Raw genomic sequence first — 19,195 nt, forward strand, 5'->3', positions numbered from 1 at the left:
TACAAATGGTTTTGCATTGTCAAGCAATTCACAGCAGTGTTCTTTACAGGAATTTCATCGAACAACACGGCGGCTCTAGGTAAACAATGTGACTTGGCACACAAATCAACCAAAACAGAGAACACATACACGCTTAAAACAAACCAGAATATCCATGCAAAAGAGCGTGAATTACCTTTGAATTTGTAAGAATATGTTGCCCGTTTACAAAGAAACTCAGGCCTATGAAGCTAAACATGGACAGACCTGACCGGGAACCTCAATGAAATAAACTCGACTCTTCGGCTATGATTGAAACCAGATCGGACTGAACTCAACAACGAGTTCAACAATTAACAACAACAAATTTTCGACCTCAACAGCTTTTGGAAACAGATCGCGACCGAGATTTTTGAATGGCAGAATCTTCGATATCAGTCGCTTCTGTCTGTCTTTTCTTTGAGTGGATTTGTCGCTGCCGGTTATTGTGAGAAATGGGAGCTTCGTTTGGTTTCTTTTAAGAAGATGAAAGGCTGTATCAGATTGAAGAGAGGGGGTCAAGGGTGTGGTGGTGATGACGTTGGGCTGCTGGTTGGTAGCGTTAAGCTTCTCACATGGCTGTTTCGGGTGCCTGAAGAAGAAGCAACGCTGGGGTCGTCTCTGTGTTCAACGGCTGATTTTCTTGGTTGGGTTTTTGAGTTTTACCAGTGAAAAAGGTGATGGTTGTCTCGACGGAGACCAGTTCAGGGGGGGTGGGTTCGTTTGGGGAAGACGATGCGCGAGGGGGGGGGTCTTGTTTGTGCGCGCAGGGGTCGTCGGAGATGATGGAGTCTAAGGGGTCGGGTCATTTTCTGTCAAGGCTGCGCAACCTTTGTTTTTTCTTGTTTTCAGCCTTCCCCCTTCGTTATTTTTTGTTCTTTTTTTTGGTGTTATCTTTTTCGTTTTTCAAATATCCGATGGATGGGAGGGTCATTTATAGAGGTAGGGTCATTTGGAAAAGATGACGCACAGGGGGTTCTGTTTTTGCACAGCTTTTTTGTGTATCTTTTGTCCGTTCCCTAGTCTTAGGCTTTTCTCTTTTTTAATATTGTAGGTTTTTTGGTAGGGTTTTAGGTTAAGGGGTATGGGCCTAGGAATTATGGGTTTGGCAATTGTGGGCTAGGTCCAAAATTAGGCTTAAAAAATGGGTTGCTCGAGCCCAAGTTCTATTCTTTCGCTGCGAACGAGACTAAAAATACGGGCCCAGTTATTAATTATTCCTACTATTCAAATAATTATTAAAATAAAACTAACCATTAAAATAAATCTATTTTTTTTATTTTCAAATATCATATTATAATAAAAATACGATACTATTGTTGTATATATTTTTTTTAAGATTTCTTTTTAGATTAAAAATGACTACAAAACATTAATGGACCTATTTTTGTGATTTTTTGTTTTCTTGTAATAAAATTAAAGTAAAAGAGTCAAAATTACTTAAAATATCTATATTATGCCTAAATTAAATATTTTACGCTAATATATAAAAAATCTTAGGGAGAGTCAAAAATTACATGTCTACATACTTTATAGTCATGTCCAGTAGTAATGTTTCTTTTAGTTTGTATCGGAGTTTGCCGTAGTATAGTTGAGTTGAGTCTCTCGTTATCATATTTCCTATTTTGTATTCGAAAATAGAAAAAGAGTTGTAAATGAATAATCCCAAAAAGATTTTTATTTTTTTAGTTTAGTTTATCCATTACTTTTCCCAAACTACGCAATGATCCGATTCATGCGGCATCATGATACATAGGCAACCTACATAGGGTTCGATCGAATCATTTTTTTATTAAAAGAAAAAAGAAAAAGAAGAAGAAAAAAGGAAAAAAAGAGGTGAAACTATGGGATGTGAGAAATGAGAGGAAATAAATAAGTGATAAATAGAAAAAAAAGAGGAAGAAAAATGAGCAAGCCAAGAAGTGCTAGAAAAGAAAGAAAAAAGAAAGTTGAAATGAACAAATTGGGATGATGCCAAGTGAACTTGTGACCCTCAAAGTCATTCTTGAACAGTTAATTGTTGCTAGGTATATTGCACGCAATGTGATATTTTAGCTGTTACATGCTCTAACGCTAACATGATGACTTCATTTTGTTCGTCTTTGTTATCTTTATTATAGTAGAAGGGTGGTTGGTTTGTGGTTATTAAACTGGTAACCTTCCATACTACACAAGGTCAAAGAACAAGGTAGTCATGGCTAGCAAAGACTTGGACACAGGGGTTATTGATCCGTCTAAGGGAATTGTTGAATTAGAATCTGAGTTGAAAGAGGAGGTCTTAAGGTTGAAAGGACAGATGACCGAAATATACCAAGCCTGGATTAGTGGGCGTCTTCCACCATCAGTTCCCACTAACTACACTGAAAGCCTTGTTACCATTTCGCCACTGTCACAAATCCAGATTCCCACTGCTATTGATATCTCCCCACAACCTTTTCACACTCTACCTGCCAAAACCACCTCATATCCCGCTCCTTTGATCACTCTTATTTTTATTGCTCATCCACCAGCTACCTTTCCTCGATCCTCTAGCGAGACTGTGTTCAAAATCCCTGATGCCCAACACTGTGCTCTAGAACCAACTTTCAAGATCTCGGTTCCATACTCTCACGCTCCTCATTTTGAGCCTCCCGGTGAAACTGAAGAGCCTGCTAAGACAGTGGAGCAAGATGAGATATCCAGGAAGGTGAAAATCTTATAACAGTCTTTAAGACACATGGAAGGGATAGGGAGCCAGATAAGCGTGTCTTACAAGGACTTGTGCTTGTTTCCTGACATCCAACTGCTCGTTAGGTTTAAGATGCCAATGTTTGATTTGTATGACAGACATGGAGATCTCGTGGCCCATTTGAGAGGCTACTGCAGTAAGATGAGAGGAGCTGGTGGGAAGGACAAATTATGGGTGTTTAACGGGTGGGCCGGGACGAGCTGGGTAGGGAATATTAGTACCCGTATGGGTTATGGTCTGGGCCGATTATGGGTTGGGGCATACCGGGTTTAACGGGTTCAGGTTCATCCGGGTAAAAATAGAACTGTAAGGGTTACCGGTTGATAGGGCCGGGCCGAGCCGGGTTTAGTGTTATTTTTAATTTTTTTTTTGTATTTGTATAAATTTTGTAAGTTATATTAATATAAAGTAAAAATATAAAGAATACAAGGAAGATGGGAAAAAATTGCAGTTATAAATTGCAAGTGCTACATTTATTTCAAAATTAAAACTTACAAATTGAAAGGTTTACATTTAACAAGTAAATTAACAAAAAAAGAGTAAATTCAAAGGTTTTGCATTGCCTAAGTAAGTTCTTCATAATCAATATGAACTGAGTGACCTTCTTCTGGAGTGTTAAATTCAGATGGGTTACCATGTGTTAATATATCTCCAAGTTCCTCGTCTTCTGGGCTATCAACATCTTCACGCCCTTCATTTCTTCGTTCCGATCTAATCCAATCTCTGAAACATACTAAAACTTCCAAAGCATTGCTTCCCAATGAGTGATCGGTGTCTCCAAGTTATTGTCTTGCTTGGCTAAATGCACTCTCTGATGCAACAGTTGAAATTGGCACATTCAACACGCCCCGAGCCATAGCGAAAAGAACAGGAAATTGCTTTCCATTCTCATGCCACCATCCCAACTTTGAAAATTCCTTTGTGCGAGGCTCTTTTTGCTTCTGCAAGTAGAATTGAAGTTAATCAATGTTCCTGTTACTGGTTTGCGTAGTATCATCTATCCAATGACATGTAATTGTCAAATAATCATTCCATTAGCAGCATGGCCAATATCAAAAGTTAGAGAAACTCTACAAGGAAGGTGGCTAAACAAATAACTATGTATGTTTGATATTGTCCATGAAGTCTAAAGATATCATATCTACAAGTACTTCTAGGGATACCTTAAAATAAAGGATTGTAAATCCTTTGAATATACATAATAAGATATGATGAAGAAGTAAAAGAAAAAGGTAGACAACCCAAAGCAATCATTTTTGCTAACTCCTCATGATCCTTCATTTTATCATATTTCACAAGACCTCTAGTAGTAAGGTTTATAGTTGATTGATTTCCATCTCCATCAGATCCTCATTCTATAGGATGATCAATTATCATATGTCTACTAAGTGTCCCAGTCCCCCCTAATTGTCCTCCAGTCTTATGTTTAAAAGTATCATTACAAAGTTTGCATTTAACACTATCACTATTCGGTATGTCTTCAAAAAATTTCCAAACCTTACTTCTTTTTCTACGATTACTAGTTGGGGCCATAGGTTTACTACTAGCACCACGACCACCACCCCTGCTAGCAGCTCCAACACTACTAGGTGTAAGTGGTATCTCATCTTCCATTTCTAATTCATTATCTTCTATACCAAAATCTTCCTAGAATTTTTCATAATCTATATTATTATCAGGTAATATTTCAGGAATATTTGGAGAGGTATTTAAATTATTACTGGATGCTGAAGCTCAAGTACTACCTCTTTTTTTATTTCCTCGATTAGTAACCTTGTTAAAAACCCTTTTTGCAGCATTAAACATATTGTAAAAATTTAACTACTAGCAACAAATAAATATGCAAATAAAATAGTAAATAAGAGAAAGAGTTGGAGGGAGTGCACCGAATTCGGCAATAAATTGAGCACTTGATGATTTCGCAACTCCAATGTTACCACGAAGAAATGTCAATTGTTCCAATTTTGAAGTTCAATTGTTCAAACTTCAAATAATAAATACTATGATAAATTTAATTCCAAAAAAAAAGAGCCAAATAGTTGATTGCACTTTAATAGGTGAATAATGAAGATGGAAGAATGAGAGAATATGAGAATTGAGAGATGAGTGAAGAAATGAGGAGGGGGGGGGTATTTATAGTTTTTCAAATGGGGGGTAATTTTAAAAAAAAAAACAAAATTGGGCTATTTGTGCAATTCAGCCATTGGGCAACGACCATATTCTGAAATGGACCGTTGCCAACGGTTAGAAATCTGGACCCCGTTTTAAAAAAAAAATACCGTTAAACCGGTATGGGCTGGTTAACCGGTTGAAGAACACTGTTCATTGACCAGGTTTGACTGGTCCGGGTAACCGGTGGTTCGAAAGTAAATGGTGCAAACCGCCTTACACCCTTAACCCAACCCCACCTGGCCCCCTTCTATCGGTACGGCCGGTTCCGATTTTAACCGGTCTGGACCGGTCCGGAACCGGGCTGACCCGGCCCCTTTGACACCCTTAGGACAAATTATTGATGGTGTATTTCAGTTAGAGTTTGAGTGGGGGAAGTCTTGGAGTGGTATACTCGTTAGGATATCAGTAAGTGGCATGTATGGGGTGACATGGCTCATGATTTTGCTCAGCACTTTCAGTACAATGTAGACATTATCCGAGACCTCTCCTCCCTATCTCAAATGGAAAAGAAACCCAAGGGAAGTTTTAGGGAGTTTTGGCTCAGATAGAACGAACAAGTTGCTCGGGTCAGTCCCCCGATTGATAGAAAAGATGTTGTTGAGCCCCGCCAATGACAGCATCCAGTGGGCATTCCTGCTAAACTCTTTCTACCTCAATGTCGACCCCATGAATATCACTGAGCACATAATCCACCCTAGTATTATCCTCCGAACAACGTCCGACCATCTATCCAACCACTAGGTCACTCCAAAAGGCGAGCACGAGCACTATAGAATCCCTACTAGCCTCCACAAAATTTTCAAGTGCCCTATAACCCACATTCAAGACAATGGTATAGAAGGGAACAAAGGTTGAAAGATAATCTTACACTAATAAGAGAGTCCTATGAAAGCTTGTTTGAGAAATTAAAGCATTACGACATGATTGCACCTATTCCTCTAAATTATATAGCCCCACGTGCGAGAAGCTTTGACCATGCTAAAAGTTGTGAATACCATTCCAATGCCCAAGGGCACAATGTTGAAGATTGTCGTGTTTTGAAAAGGGAAATAGAAAGAATGATTCAATAAGGAATAATTGTGGTCCAAGAAAGTAATATCTCAAGTGTCACATATAATCTTCTACAGGTACATGACAACGCACAAATTATTGGGATGGTTTGCAATGACGAAGAGTTGGTCAATGGAGTCAATGAGCCACTTGCTGAAGTTAATGATATTGAAATTGGTAATGGTCTTGGTAATATTGATGTGGAACTCAGTGGCTAAGATGCCGAGCTTGGTAATTGGAAAGATGCTCCTTTCTTGGCTAGCCAGGAGGAGTCTTCGTGGTTTATTTTGTTGTCATTTCTGTTTGTCCGGGTTATTTCAGGGTTGTAATCCGGATATTGTCTTATGACTCAAACCTTTCTATCCTTTTATTTTGCCTAGTTCCTTTAGTCGTAGTAACTCATTTAGTGTTATCTAGGTTTGTTCCAGGGTTGTACCCCAATTTATTTTTCTTGTCTTGTTGTTCAAACCCTTTCACCATCTGTCTAATGCAATTTTCTATTTTCTGTTATTTCTAGTCATTTTTTGTTTAGTTCTCTTCTCCTTTTATAGTTCTTTTTATGTTGGCTCTAATGACATGACATGCATGCATAATTCTAGGTCTGGTCTTAAAATTTAGTTTAATCATGAAGCAATGAAACAATTTTGAAGATGATAGGGATAATTGAGGGAAATAAGTACAGATTTGGACATTTTGAGATCATTTAAAGCCCGAACTGTGTGAAACTGGGGCAGATAATTTGGGGAGTTAATATGGTGGGAAGAATTTGTTAAAAGAGAGTGCACCTCGGACAATGTGAAGCGGGCAAATTTGAGTTCAAATACATCTCAAGTTACGAGATAAAGCCAAGGGAGTTTGCTCCAAACAAACGGAGGGCATCCATTGTAAAGAAGAAATTACCCAACGAGAGTTCGGTACTTGACAAGGCACTAAAAAAATGGAAGGTATATCAGTGATATCAGTGTCGAAGCTGCAAAAAAAATGTTGTGCATGATCTTCCTTTTTCATTTTCAAGTTGCATGTGTTATACTTGGTATTTTCAGGCATTGCGAGGCCCTCTTTCAGCTGCCCAAACACTTTATACCATTTGGTACACCTTTTGAGCCTATGCTAATTTTCTTGACCACCCCTCTTTTGGAATCAAGTTAGAATCATTAAAAAACAAACAATTCATGTCCCCATATGTTTGTTTTAGAAAGTTCATTCTAAAAGAAAAGTCAAAAAGAAAAAAAAACACAAAAGAGAAAATAGAAAAAAAAAAAGAAAAAGAAAAAGAGCAATAAAAACAAAACAAGAATTATTCATGAACTACGTTCGACCTGATTCTTTCTAAGGATACGTAGGCAGCCTCATGGTTCAGTCCCATCAAAATAATAATCAAAAGTCCCAAGGCAAGGAAACTGGGGCAGAAGTTGTGGTTTTGTAAGAGATCTGATTCCAAAAGTTGTAATTTTGAACTCATTCCAGCTGTTTTGAGCTTTCATGATATTCTTTCTTTCTAGCCCTATCCAAAAGCCCACATTATGGTCCAAGGAAAGCTTCCGATCAATCTTTGAGGGATGCCAAGTCAGGAGAGATAGAGTAATGATTCATTAGGGGCAACACTCTGTTCTACACAAGGAAAATGAATAAATGAGAGATTCTTATTGGTGAAAACCTTCACGGGCATCGTAAGTCTATGGAAAGCTGAGAGAAATTAAAATGAGAGAGTCTTATTGGTGAAAACCCTCGTGGGCGCTGTAAGGCGACGGTGAGTTGAGAGATGAACAAATGAGAGAGGTTTGTTTGCGAAAAACCTTCAGGGCGCCACTAGCCAAACAGGGTTGGTGACTTTGCAGAGACATTGGATTAGGGAAACCCCGAGGCATAAAGTATGAAAACTGAAAGGTGATTGGTTGAATGGGCCAGGCTGATTAATCCAAAATACAGGTCATGATCATTGGTGCCAGTTGCCTCACTCAGATAAGTATCTCTTCCTTTTTCTTCCTCAAACAGTCATCCTGCCTCGAATTTTCTTCCTTATTCCTAACTCTCGAAGTCATTGCATTTCATTTTCTTTTGGGTCTACTTCTCTAAGGCTTTTCCAATGTTAGCCTTGATTAAGCAAGTAAGAAAGGATTTCAAAGCTTATTACCAACTTCCAAATTGCACAAAGTAAAGTGCGGCCAAAGCATACCAGAAATAGCATGATGCAAAAATGGAAAAAATAAGATGTTAGTGAAAGTTCAAGTGGTCGAGTTGTTTCGTGAATTTAGGGGAAAATATAGAGGTTCAAATTGGAAGGACAGAAATGTAAAATAGCAAGTTGAGTGTAGGGCACTCAGGTCATTCAGGGTCTTGTGGTTGAGGCTCAATCAGAAGGTCAAACAATTCTTTGCCAGTCTAAGGCAGCTGATCAGAATAGAGCATGGCAGTAGAAAGGCCACCTTCAGCAAGAATGTCGCAAACTAACCACCACATTTTAAAACTGATAAGATTTTCTTTGGTTGAAACAAGGCTAGGAAACCTCAATTGTTCTGGAGGAGCCCTCCGTAAGGAAAGTATGTTCCAGACAGGTTCGGCCATAAATTCTCAGGACCCTCCTGGATAATGGGACCTAGTTAAATTTCAAGACATTCATAGATAACAAGATTTAGCGTAAGTTCTACCTTTAGAAAATATAATTTAGCTTTAAAAGTTGTCACTCTTAAAAATTTACTTAATTTGAAGTTTTTAGGGCACTCCTGTATAAAGAGATTTAGCTTTTAAATTCTTAGAGCTCTTTTGGATAACATGATTCGATTAACACTCACAGATGTTCCCGGTACCAAACTAGGGTAGAAAAGTTTCTTTTGTTTTGTTTGTTTTGTTGTAATGGCAGGCGTCCACCTGGAGAACAAGGGAATACAGTTCAAGTTTCGGCAATCAGGTGCCCACCTAGAGAACAAGGGAATGCAGTTCAAGTTTTGGCAATCAGGCACCCACCCGGAGAAACAAGGGAATTCATTTCAAGTAATGGAAGCAGGTGCCCACCTGGAGAAACAAGGGAATTCATTTCAAGTATTGGAAGTAGGTGCCCACCTGGAAAAACAGGGGAATTCATTTCAAAATATTGGAAGCAGGTGCCCACCTGGAGAAACAAGGGAATTCATTTCAAGTATTGGAAACAAGCGCCCACCCAGAGAAACAAGGGAATTCGTTTCAAGTATTGGAAGCAAGCGCCCACTTGGAGAAACAAGGGAAATCATTTCAAGTATTGGAAGCAGACACCCACTTGGAGAAACAAGGAAATTCATTTCAAGTATTGGAAACATGCGCCCACTTGAAGAAACAAGGGAATTCATTTCAAGTATTGACAGTAGGCACCCCACCTGGATAAACAAGGGAATTCAGTTCAAGTATTGGCATCAGGCGCCCACCTGAAGAAACAAGGTAATTCATTTCAAGTATTGGCAATAGATGCCCACTTGGAAAAACAAGGTAATTCATTTCAAGTATTGGCATCAGGCGTCCACCTGGAGAAACAAGGGAATTCAGTTCAAGTATTGGTAGCAGGCACCCCACCTGGAGAAATATAGGAATTCATCTCAAGTATTGGCAGCAGGCACCCACCTGGAGAACAAGAGAATTCAATTCAAGTATTGACAACAGGTGTCCACCTGCAGAAATAAGGGAATTCAGTTCAAGTATTGACAACAGGCGCCCCACCTGGAGAAATAAGAGAATTTAGTTCAAGTATTGGCAGCAGGCATCCACCTGGAGAAACAAGGGAATTCAGTTCAAGTATTGGCAGCAGGCGTCCACCTGGAGAAACAAGGGACTTCAGTTCAAGTATCGGCAGCATGCGCCCACTTGGAGAACCAAGGGAATTTAGTTCAAGTATTGGTAGCAGGTGCCCAGCTGGAGAAACATAGGAATTCATCTCAAGTATTAGCAGCAGGCGCCCACCTGAAGAAACAAGGCAATTCATTTCAAGTATTGTAAGTAGGTGCCCACCTGGAGAAACAAGGGAATTCATCTGGAGAAACAAGGAAATTCATTTCAAAGTATTGGAAGCAGGCGCCCACCTGGAGAAACAAGGGAATTCATTTCAAGTATTGGAAACAGGAGCCCACCCGGAGAAACAAGGGAATTCATTTCAAGTATTGGAAGCAAGCCCCCACCTGGAGAAACAAGGGAATTCATTTCAAGTATTGGAAGCAGGCGCCCACCTGGAGAAACAAGGAAATTCATTTCAAGTATTGGAAACAAGCGCCCACCTGGAGAAACAAGGGAATTCATTTCAAGTATTGGCAGCAGGCGCCCACCTGGAGAAACAAGGGAATTCATTTCAAGTATTGGCAGCAGGCGCCCACCTGGAGAAATAAGGGAATTCAGTTCAAGTATTGGCATCAGGCGCCCACCTAGAGAAATAAGGGAATCCAGTTCAAGTATTGGCAATAGGCGCACACCTAGAGAAACAAGGGAATTTATTTCAAGAATGGGCAACATGTACCCACCTGGAGAAATAGAGAAATTCATTTCAAGTATTGGCAGTAGGCGCCCCACCTGGAGAAATAAGGGAACTCAGTTCAAGTATTGGCAATAGGCGTCCACCTGGAGAAACATAGGAATTCATCTCCCGTATTGGCAGCATACGCCCACTTGGAGAACAAGGGAATTCATTTCAAGTATTGACAGCAGGCGCCCACCTGGAGAAACAAGGGAAATCATTTCAAGTATTGACAACAGGTGCCCACCTGGAGAAACAAGGGAATTCAGTTCAAGTATTGGCAGCATGCGTCCACCTGGATAAACTAGGGAATTCAGTTCAAGTATTGGCAGCAGGCGCCCACCTAGAGAACAAGAGAATTCCTTTCAAGTCAATAGAAGACACCCACCTGGAGAACAAGGGAAGTCATTTCAAAATTCAATTCATGTTAGAAGTAGCAGAAGTTCGCAGCAAGAATGCGAGTCAACAGTCCGAGATGATCAATAAAAGTTAGTCTCAATCCAGAATAAACAAAAAAGAGAAAGAAGTGAATAAAAAATGCAGAAGTAGAGAAACATATGACCTGCTCAAGACATGGTTAAAGTCATTAGCACTGCATATCCGGTCTTGATCTGAAAAGCTGAAGAAGAACGAGCTAGCACCTGCAGCTAGCAAGCGCCAAGATTCAAATTTAAAGTCTGCATGAAGAACCATTCAAGACTCAAGATCAAGCTTCAGAATCCTTATAGATAGTAATCTTGTAACTCGTAGTTGACATACTTAGTTAGTCTTTTTCATTTTTGATTTAATAATAGGAATTGCGGACCGGAACCTCAACGGCACCTCAATCGGCTCTCCACATCGGTACTCCATCACTTTTCCTAATTCTGAACTACATGTGGCCTGATTCCTTTATAGCCAAGGATATGTAGGCAGCTCAGATACCAGGGCTCGGCAATATTCTCCTTTCTCTTAGTTTTTGGTTTCTCTAAATAAGGGTTGGGTCAAAAAAACCTGTCTCGCCGTTCTTCGTCTGACAACTCTTCGAGTTTCCAGTCAAAGAGGGGCAGCTGTAGACATGTGATTTTTGACCCTCCCCGAGATTTTACATATTTTAGCATATAAAAATTTAGTTTAGGCCTAATATTGCTATTTCAATTAGTTTTGACTCTATTACTTTATTTTGTCACCAAAATGAAATTTACAAAAAATATTTTCTTTATTTAGGTAATTGGTACTTTATCTTGTTACTTTTAGTTTATCTACCTTAAATAAAATTCAAAAATACAAAAATTATTTTATTTGTTACCTTAATGTGTAATTTTAGTATTTTTGCATTATAATATTTACTTAACTAGCATGAATTAGTAATAGTTGTATTTTTAAATTGTTCTTTAGAAAAGAAGAAAAAACCCAAATTCATTTTAAGATGGACATGGTCTTGATTTTAAAGTCAAAATAAGGTCCAAGAGAGGACCATTCTTAGACAAAAGTTGGCCCAAAAATTTAGCCAAGCTCAATTTCTTTATTCTCCAACCCAATAGCCCAAACTCCCCTTAACCAGATAAAAGATATCTTCCTCTCTTAACCTAAGGCTAAAGCCACAGAACACAGGGACAACAGCTAGAACGGAGGAGCTAATATAGAAGAGAGCAACGACGGAGCTCTCTTGAAAAGGACCCCCTCACTGCCCTTAAAAATGAGCAAAAACCTAACATCCTAAAAGTTGGCAACCAGCAACACAAAATGCAAACACACACGCATAAAAGAAAAAGAGCTTCTTCCTCAAAAACTGAGCAGCGACTCGTAGTCTAAAAAAGGGAACGACCTCACTTCATTTTCTTCTTCATCTGGAGTACGCCCAAAGCCAGCGAACTCCATCACCACACACTCAATTGGGAACGAGAGAGAGAGAGAGAGAGAGAGAGAGAGAGAAAGAGAGAGATGATGATGAGAGAACGAAAAGAAATGGGGAAAACAGAGAAAAAGGGGGACAAAGGCATAATTCTGTCAACAAATTGTGTATGCTAAACGTGACTATCAAAGCAGCCCTCAGATTTTCCCCTTCCTTTATTCCTGTGGCTTTTTCGTTTTCTCTATTTGCAAACTCATCAAAATACAAACCTCGTCATTCTTCATTTGTAATGGCTAAGCTTCGTATTTAATTCACCGTCAAAATCAGCCCTTCAATTAGCACCAAAGTACAGAAAGGCTAACATACAAGCTTGAGGTTCGACGGAATTCCATTTTTTGAGTCAATCGGGTCAGTGTATTTTCGTTTGAGGTCTTGTTCGCGGTTTTGCCTTCTTTTGATTTTGACGTTGTAAAATGATCTAAATTCAGAATAACATCTTACGGTTCATTCTCTTTCTCATTTTTTCTAATTAGTTGCTCGTAACTTGTTGTGATATTAAGAGTGAATTAGCATCTTGTTACGTTAATTTTACGTGTCTATTTTGTAAGATGATTTACTACAATTTCTCTTTAAATCTAAGAATGACTTTAGGGTTTACCAGTTAAAAAATAATCTTTGAAAGCATATATGAATTCAGTGTTGAAGTTTGATTTGTTTCTTAGCAGTTGCTTTTGTGTTAAAGTTTTAATATTCATTGATAAATGGGTTAATTGTTCTAAAAGTAAAATACAACAATTAGGTCGTGGTCATAATGGAAGGAAATTTTCAACATCACACAAAGCACCAAACGCAATGACTAGTCCAAATAACTTGTCATATGTAGAAACAAATATGCTTTAATTTGAGGAAAGTGCAACCTAAAGTGTTTAGTGTTGTTTGTCTTTTGGGTGATTTAGGAAAAGGTTAAACGATATGGTGGTATTTCTCATTTTTTGATGCATTCTTTTGTAGTAGGTATTTTGAAGTTGAAATACACGATTTTGATCATTTGAAATACATGATTTTGAATTTCTTAAGTTCATCAAATTTAATTTGGGGTGTGATTTGTGATTTTAGCATTGTTTGATGTGATTTGAGACCTCGAACAGGTCCGTATTATGTTTTGGGACTAGTTGGTAAGATTGGTTGGGGTCCCGAAGACCTCGGGTGGATTTCGGATGGTTAACGGATCAAAATTTGAATTTGAAGAAGAATTGATGCAGCTGGTATCTAGTGTAACCGCACTTGCAAGGTTTTGGCCGTAGGTGCGGAGCTACAGAAGCAGCCCTAGTGTCACAGAAGTGGAAATGGCTAGGTTTGGCTGGGGCGTAGGTGCGACACAGCTTTCGCAAAAGTGAGACCACAGAAGCGGTCCTAGCCCCGTAGAAGCGATCGTGGGCGAGTTAGCTAAGACCGTACCTGCGATAGAGATTTCCGCAGGTGCGGAGCTGCAGAAGCGGGAGTTGGACCACAGGTGGGAGAAGCGAGTTGGGCAGTGTGTTCTTTTAAGCGAGGGTTTGGCTCATTTTCACCATTTTTCCTCCATGGGAGTCAATTTTGGAGCAACTTGGGAGTGTCATTTTCATCACCAAGCATGAGGTAAGTGGTTTCTACTAGTTTTGAGTTAATACTTGAATTATATACGGATTTGAGCATGAAATTTGGTAGAAAATTGGGGGTTTTTGGTAGGAGACCTAGAAATTTATATTTTGGATTTTTACCATGATTTTGGGCATGGAATTGAGAGAAAATCATATATTTGAGTTCGAGAGGTCATGGGTAAACTTCATCTTCGAAAATTTTTAGAATCCGGGCACGTGGGCTTGAGGGCGATTTTGTCAACTTTTCGAGCGAAGTTGGGATTTTATATAAATTGAATTGTTATGAATATTAGGGTGTATTGTTATTGGTTTCCCCGTTATTTGGTTAGTTTTGAAGCGTTGGGGCATTGGTTTGAGTCGTCGGAAGGGCTTGGAAGCCAGTCATTGGACTTCGGAGCGAGGTAAGTCTCCTTTCTAACCTTGTAAGAGGAAATTGTCCCCATAGGTAAAATAATTGGTTATCTGCTTCTATTTGTGGGGGGATACGTACGCACGAGGTGACGAGGGTCCGTGCGTAGCTACTATTATATTTAAGTCCGGGTAGTTAGGACCCAAAAGCATATTTTACTTGGAATATTTGTAATCTTATTGACAGTTTGAATTGCTTAAATCACATCGAATTAGTAAATGAATTTATAAAAAGATTAAACTTCATTTTTGTAAATTGTTAAAAGAGAGTTGGCTTTCTTTGGATAATTGTTCCCTAATGACTTCTTGATTGACTATCTGTGTGTGTTTAATTTTGGAATGGGCCGAATGCCTCGGCAGAATAAATAGATGCATCTATGGTTCATGTCATTCGACCCTCTGGCAGTGCACGATTTAAATATTTGTTGGATCAGGTCGTACGACCTCAGTATGATTTGCGCATGCTTGAGATTTGTAAATTGATATTGCCTCCATGGTCTGAGATAAATTGATAAATAATGGATTATAAATTTGGAGACTCCTAAATGTAAAAGGGGATGTTTACTTGTTTTCTTGACTTACTTGAGTTTATTGCCGCTTTAATGAATCCATGATTATTCGCATTATTTATATATTATTACTGGACCACTAGTAAGTGTCGAAGTCGACCTCTCATCTCTACTTCTTCGAGGTTAGACGGGATACTTATTGGGTATACATTGTTTTCGTACTCATACTATATTTGTTGTGCATTTTGTTGCACATGTTCATGTGTGGCTAGTGGCTTAGTGGCGTAGCGGCATGGTTGATGCAGGGACTTAGGAGAGCTGCATCTTGCGAGATGATCCACAACAAGCACAGTCTCCTTCAGAGTATTGTACTGTATCATTTCAATCATGTCCAATTGTATTCCAGACAGTTATTGTATTTTATTTTATTTCCTAGTAAACGCTCATGCACTTGTGACACCGGGTTCTGAGATGATTGTGGGGTATTTGTATTAATGCCTAAACGTTTATTTCTATCTAATTTGAAATGGTTATCTTTTACTAGTAAAATTGAAGGAAAAATTATAGTTTTCAAAATTATTAAAACAAGGCCTAAATTAAGTATTTATGATTGGATTGTCTGATAGCAGTTTCCGGCGCCATCACGACCCTTAGTGGATTTTGGGTCATGACAACATGGTATCAGAGCACTAGGTTCTCTTTGGTCTCACGAGACATGAGCGAGTCTAGTAAAATCTTGCATATCGGTATGGAGATGTCTGTACTTATCTTCGAGAGGCTACAAGGCTATTAGGAGTACTTCCCTTCTTTATTTCCTCATAGTGCGATTTGATTCTTTTGAGGCTTATGCCCTTGTTTCTTTCCTACTCGATCTTACGCGATGCGAAGCACTTATTATAAAGCGAGAATTGAAGAATCTTAATGGTACTACATATGTGGTACGTGATGTTTCTCCCGGCACAATTGGTTGTGCTATTGTTGTCACCTTGCGGAAGGATATCCTATCATTTCAGCTCTGTAGCTGTACTTTGGAGAGCTTTGAGGGTATGCACAGGTTACTATGATGCTCATGAATGTTTATCGCATGGTATTGATGTGATAGTGGGATGATTGTCCATGTGTGGAAGTAGTGTATAACTTGGAAGGGAGTTGTCTCAATGCATGATTTAGAGATTCTGTATTTTATTTCCGATAATCGGACTATATACGTGCAGGTTTGGGTTGATAGAGTAACGAGACTTGGTGTTTTCAAGTGTGGTGGAATTTTCATCTGTGATGTGGTATCATCGTCTTCGATTGAATATGTTAAGTTGTGTTATAGTTTTCTTCAATTCGCCTTGGGGTAGGATATTGTGAAATCATAATGTAGAGGCAACTGTCAGAGATCGCGGTGTACGGTGGTTCAGGACTGAATCAGTGTTTCTAGTGTTGATGGCTCAAGAAAGATGACCTCGCGGATATTTAAAGTTAATGACGATCTGTTGGTTCCAATGTTGCGGAGAATGAGATTGAATCAAGACAACAACTGGGCAACAAAGGATGAGGAAGGACATGTGGGAAGTGTCAGGCGGTGGTTAAAATTTCTAGAAGGCCGGGTATAAGAAGTGAAGATCAAGTAGTTGATTAAAGGAGCGAGTTCCACCAAAGTGGGAGAGTGAAGGAGTTGCATATGGGTTTTGTGGTAGGATGACTACGCACCTTAAGGAATGTTTGGAATGATTCGGGGAATTTTAGTGGACGGTGATTGGGTCTACGGGCTTAATTTAAAATATTGGCTAGTATACGACGGGAGATTGGATACGACAGAAAGGAGTTTCTTGATATAGAGAAGGATACAACATGACTTGGATAGGAAGATATTGTCGTACATTATAGTTAATGACCACGAGGAGTGAATGGACTTGTGCAGCTGGTGAATGAGCGCAGGCTCAGGTAGGTTATCTTCGGAGAGCAGGTCAGCGACCGCGTGGTTGGTGAAGCTTTTGCGAAGGATTTTACTGGCTATCTAGTAAGGGGTCGAATATGTGGATGTTTCTATAGAATTAGGAGTGTTCATGAAATTCCAACGGAATGATTTCGGGGGATATGACAGTTTGATTGCGCAAGGTCATGTCAATAAGAGATAAAGAATTTTGGTGGGTTCCAGAGTTGTGTAATAGTGTCTTCAAGCTAAGTGGGAGAGTCCCACAACCCACAGTTGGATTGCATGGTCGTCTATTGGTGAGATTTTGGGTCATTGGCGTATTGCCGAGTTATTCAACTAAGGGAAAAGAATATAAGTGGTCATTTGAGGCAAGGAATCTAATGAAGATGTGCTACGGTTGGCCATATTAGATCATTATCAGGCTTTGGGAAGATTCAGGATTTATGCTTCGTCAAGAGGTGATTTTCAAGGGAAGTGATTCACTCTGGTGCTTCGTCGAGAGGGTGTTCATGCACTAGAAGATTCATGGAGTTGACTATATTCGAGACCAAGTCAGAGTGGGTAGCTTTCAACAAGGTCCTAGTAAATTCAAGGGTTAAAAATGTGGTGCCTAGGGATTTAAGCCCGCAATATGGTTAAGAATCAAGCTTTTGTAGCAGATTACGATAAAAGGCTCAGAATGATCAATGATGTTTTCGACTTGCAGTGTGGCATCAGGAGTAAAAAGAGGAAAGGTCTTTGGATTCGTAGAGGAATTTTCAGAATGGATATACTAGTTGAGATGTGAATGTTCTCACAAGAAAGATATGAGGTGGTTCATGAGGTTTGAGGCAGCATGGTCTCGTGTTTCAAGGCCACTCAAGATGAGTGCGAGTTGAGTGTGTTATGTGTTGAATGAAGTTATTATTATTCTAAAGCAATTAAGGATAAATTGGAAAAGATTGGGATTGAACGTGAGAACCAAGGTAGCAGTTCGGTGTTAGCAAGGAGGTCACGAGCTCGGATAAGCAGGAAAGGAACTTGGATTTTTAAAGTAAGCTAGTATTGTCTTCAGCGTCACCTGAGATCAATGTTTTGTGAAAGAGGCTCTGCGTCCTGGTTACAGATTCTTGAATTGCTTTACAGTGTTAGTGGTGTGGATGTGCAGACTTGTTATCTGGTGTGGAAGGTCGTTGGAGCGTGTCTTACGGGGAGGTTGTATAAGTATGGCATGTAGTTACTTGATTGATTGGAAATTTAAAACAATTATGAAGGTAGTGGTAATATCGCTAATGTGAGAATTTATGCCTGGAGGGCACTTGGTTTATTGGGTTGTGAACTGTGGAGGATTACTCCGGTTATGATGATTGTCCTTGTGAGTTATAGGAAAAGGGATTTTTATGGACCCAGGAAAGGTTATTAGTCTAGTTCGATACGATCAGAATCGTCTTGAGACTTGTGGATGGATGTAAATATGAATGTAGGCTCTATATCAGGTCAAATGTGTTCATTTCAGCAATGCGCTCCTTATAAAAGAGTATTCGGACGTTGGGTGCTAGTTCATCGTCGGCTATTTCATGTAACATTACATTGTGTCGTGTGAGTCATGAAATGGCTTGATAAATTTTTTATGCGTCGAGGATTCGCGTAGCGATGGTGTCATATAATGGTTCTTGAGATTCAGATCATATATCGCACCTCAGTTGTGCTTGGGTTTTGTAGCTTATGGCGCTATATGTCTCTCCAGGGATGGTATTATGCACTTAGCGTGCTTGTGACCGATATTCGGTATTTTGTTGGAATGAGCAATTTAGCTCGATGTGTATCTCCTTATGTGAATTTTATGAGTGGATCGGGTGGCACGCCGCCACGGGTATGTTATTTGGATCGAGTTGCACGCCGCAATAGTGTGATGTCGAATACAACTTTCTATACCCTATTTTTGTGTGTCTTGTTTCCCATTTTTTTAGGAAAGTTCATATTAGTGTGTGAGTTGAGTAGTCCTTTACAGAGTTCATTTCCCTTTTGTATTACATTCGAGTTGGTAGCTTATTAGCACATTGTGGCATCATATGAGACTTTTGATTATGTCCAGGGTGGCTTATTGCCTGAGCAGTTCGCATTGGTTGAGATGAGATCATTGGATTTAAGATCAGTGCAATCTGATTATATGAAGTATATTAAGGAGCAAAGACCATTATTTAGTTCAGAATGACTTGATGGTTCTGTCAGGAGTATAGACCTAATGATTTGTTGATTTGGTAGTTGATTATAAATTTCTACATATCTCTTCCGTCGTAGCGGTATTGTAAGAGTTAGAGCAAGACCTATGTATGTCATGAGGTGAAATGGGAGCATCAGATTCATGGAATTTCGACTATTATGCTTAGAGAATGTTATTGTGGTCCTGTGAATAAAGCGGTGCAAGGTGTGAATTCCGCAAAGGTATGTACTCATGTTCT

The sequence above is a fragment of the Nicotiana sylvestris genome, chromosome 4 (genome assembly GCF_000393655.2).
Source record: "Nicotiana sylvestris chromosome 4, ASM39365v2, whole genome shotgun sequence".
NCBI lineage: Eukaryota > Viridiplantae > Streptophyta > Magnoliopsida > Solanales > Solanaceae > Nicotiana > Nicotiana sylvestris.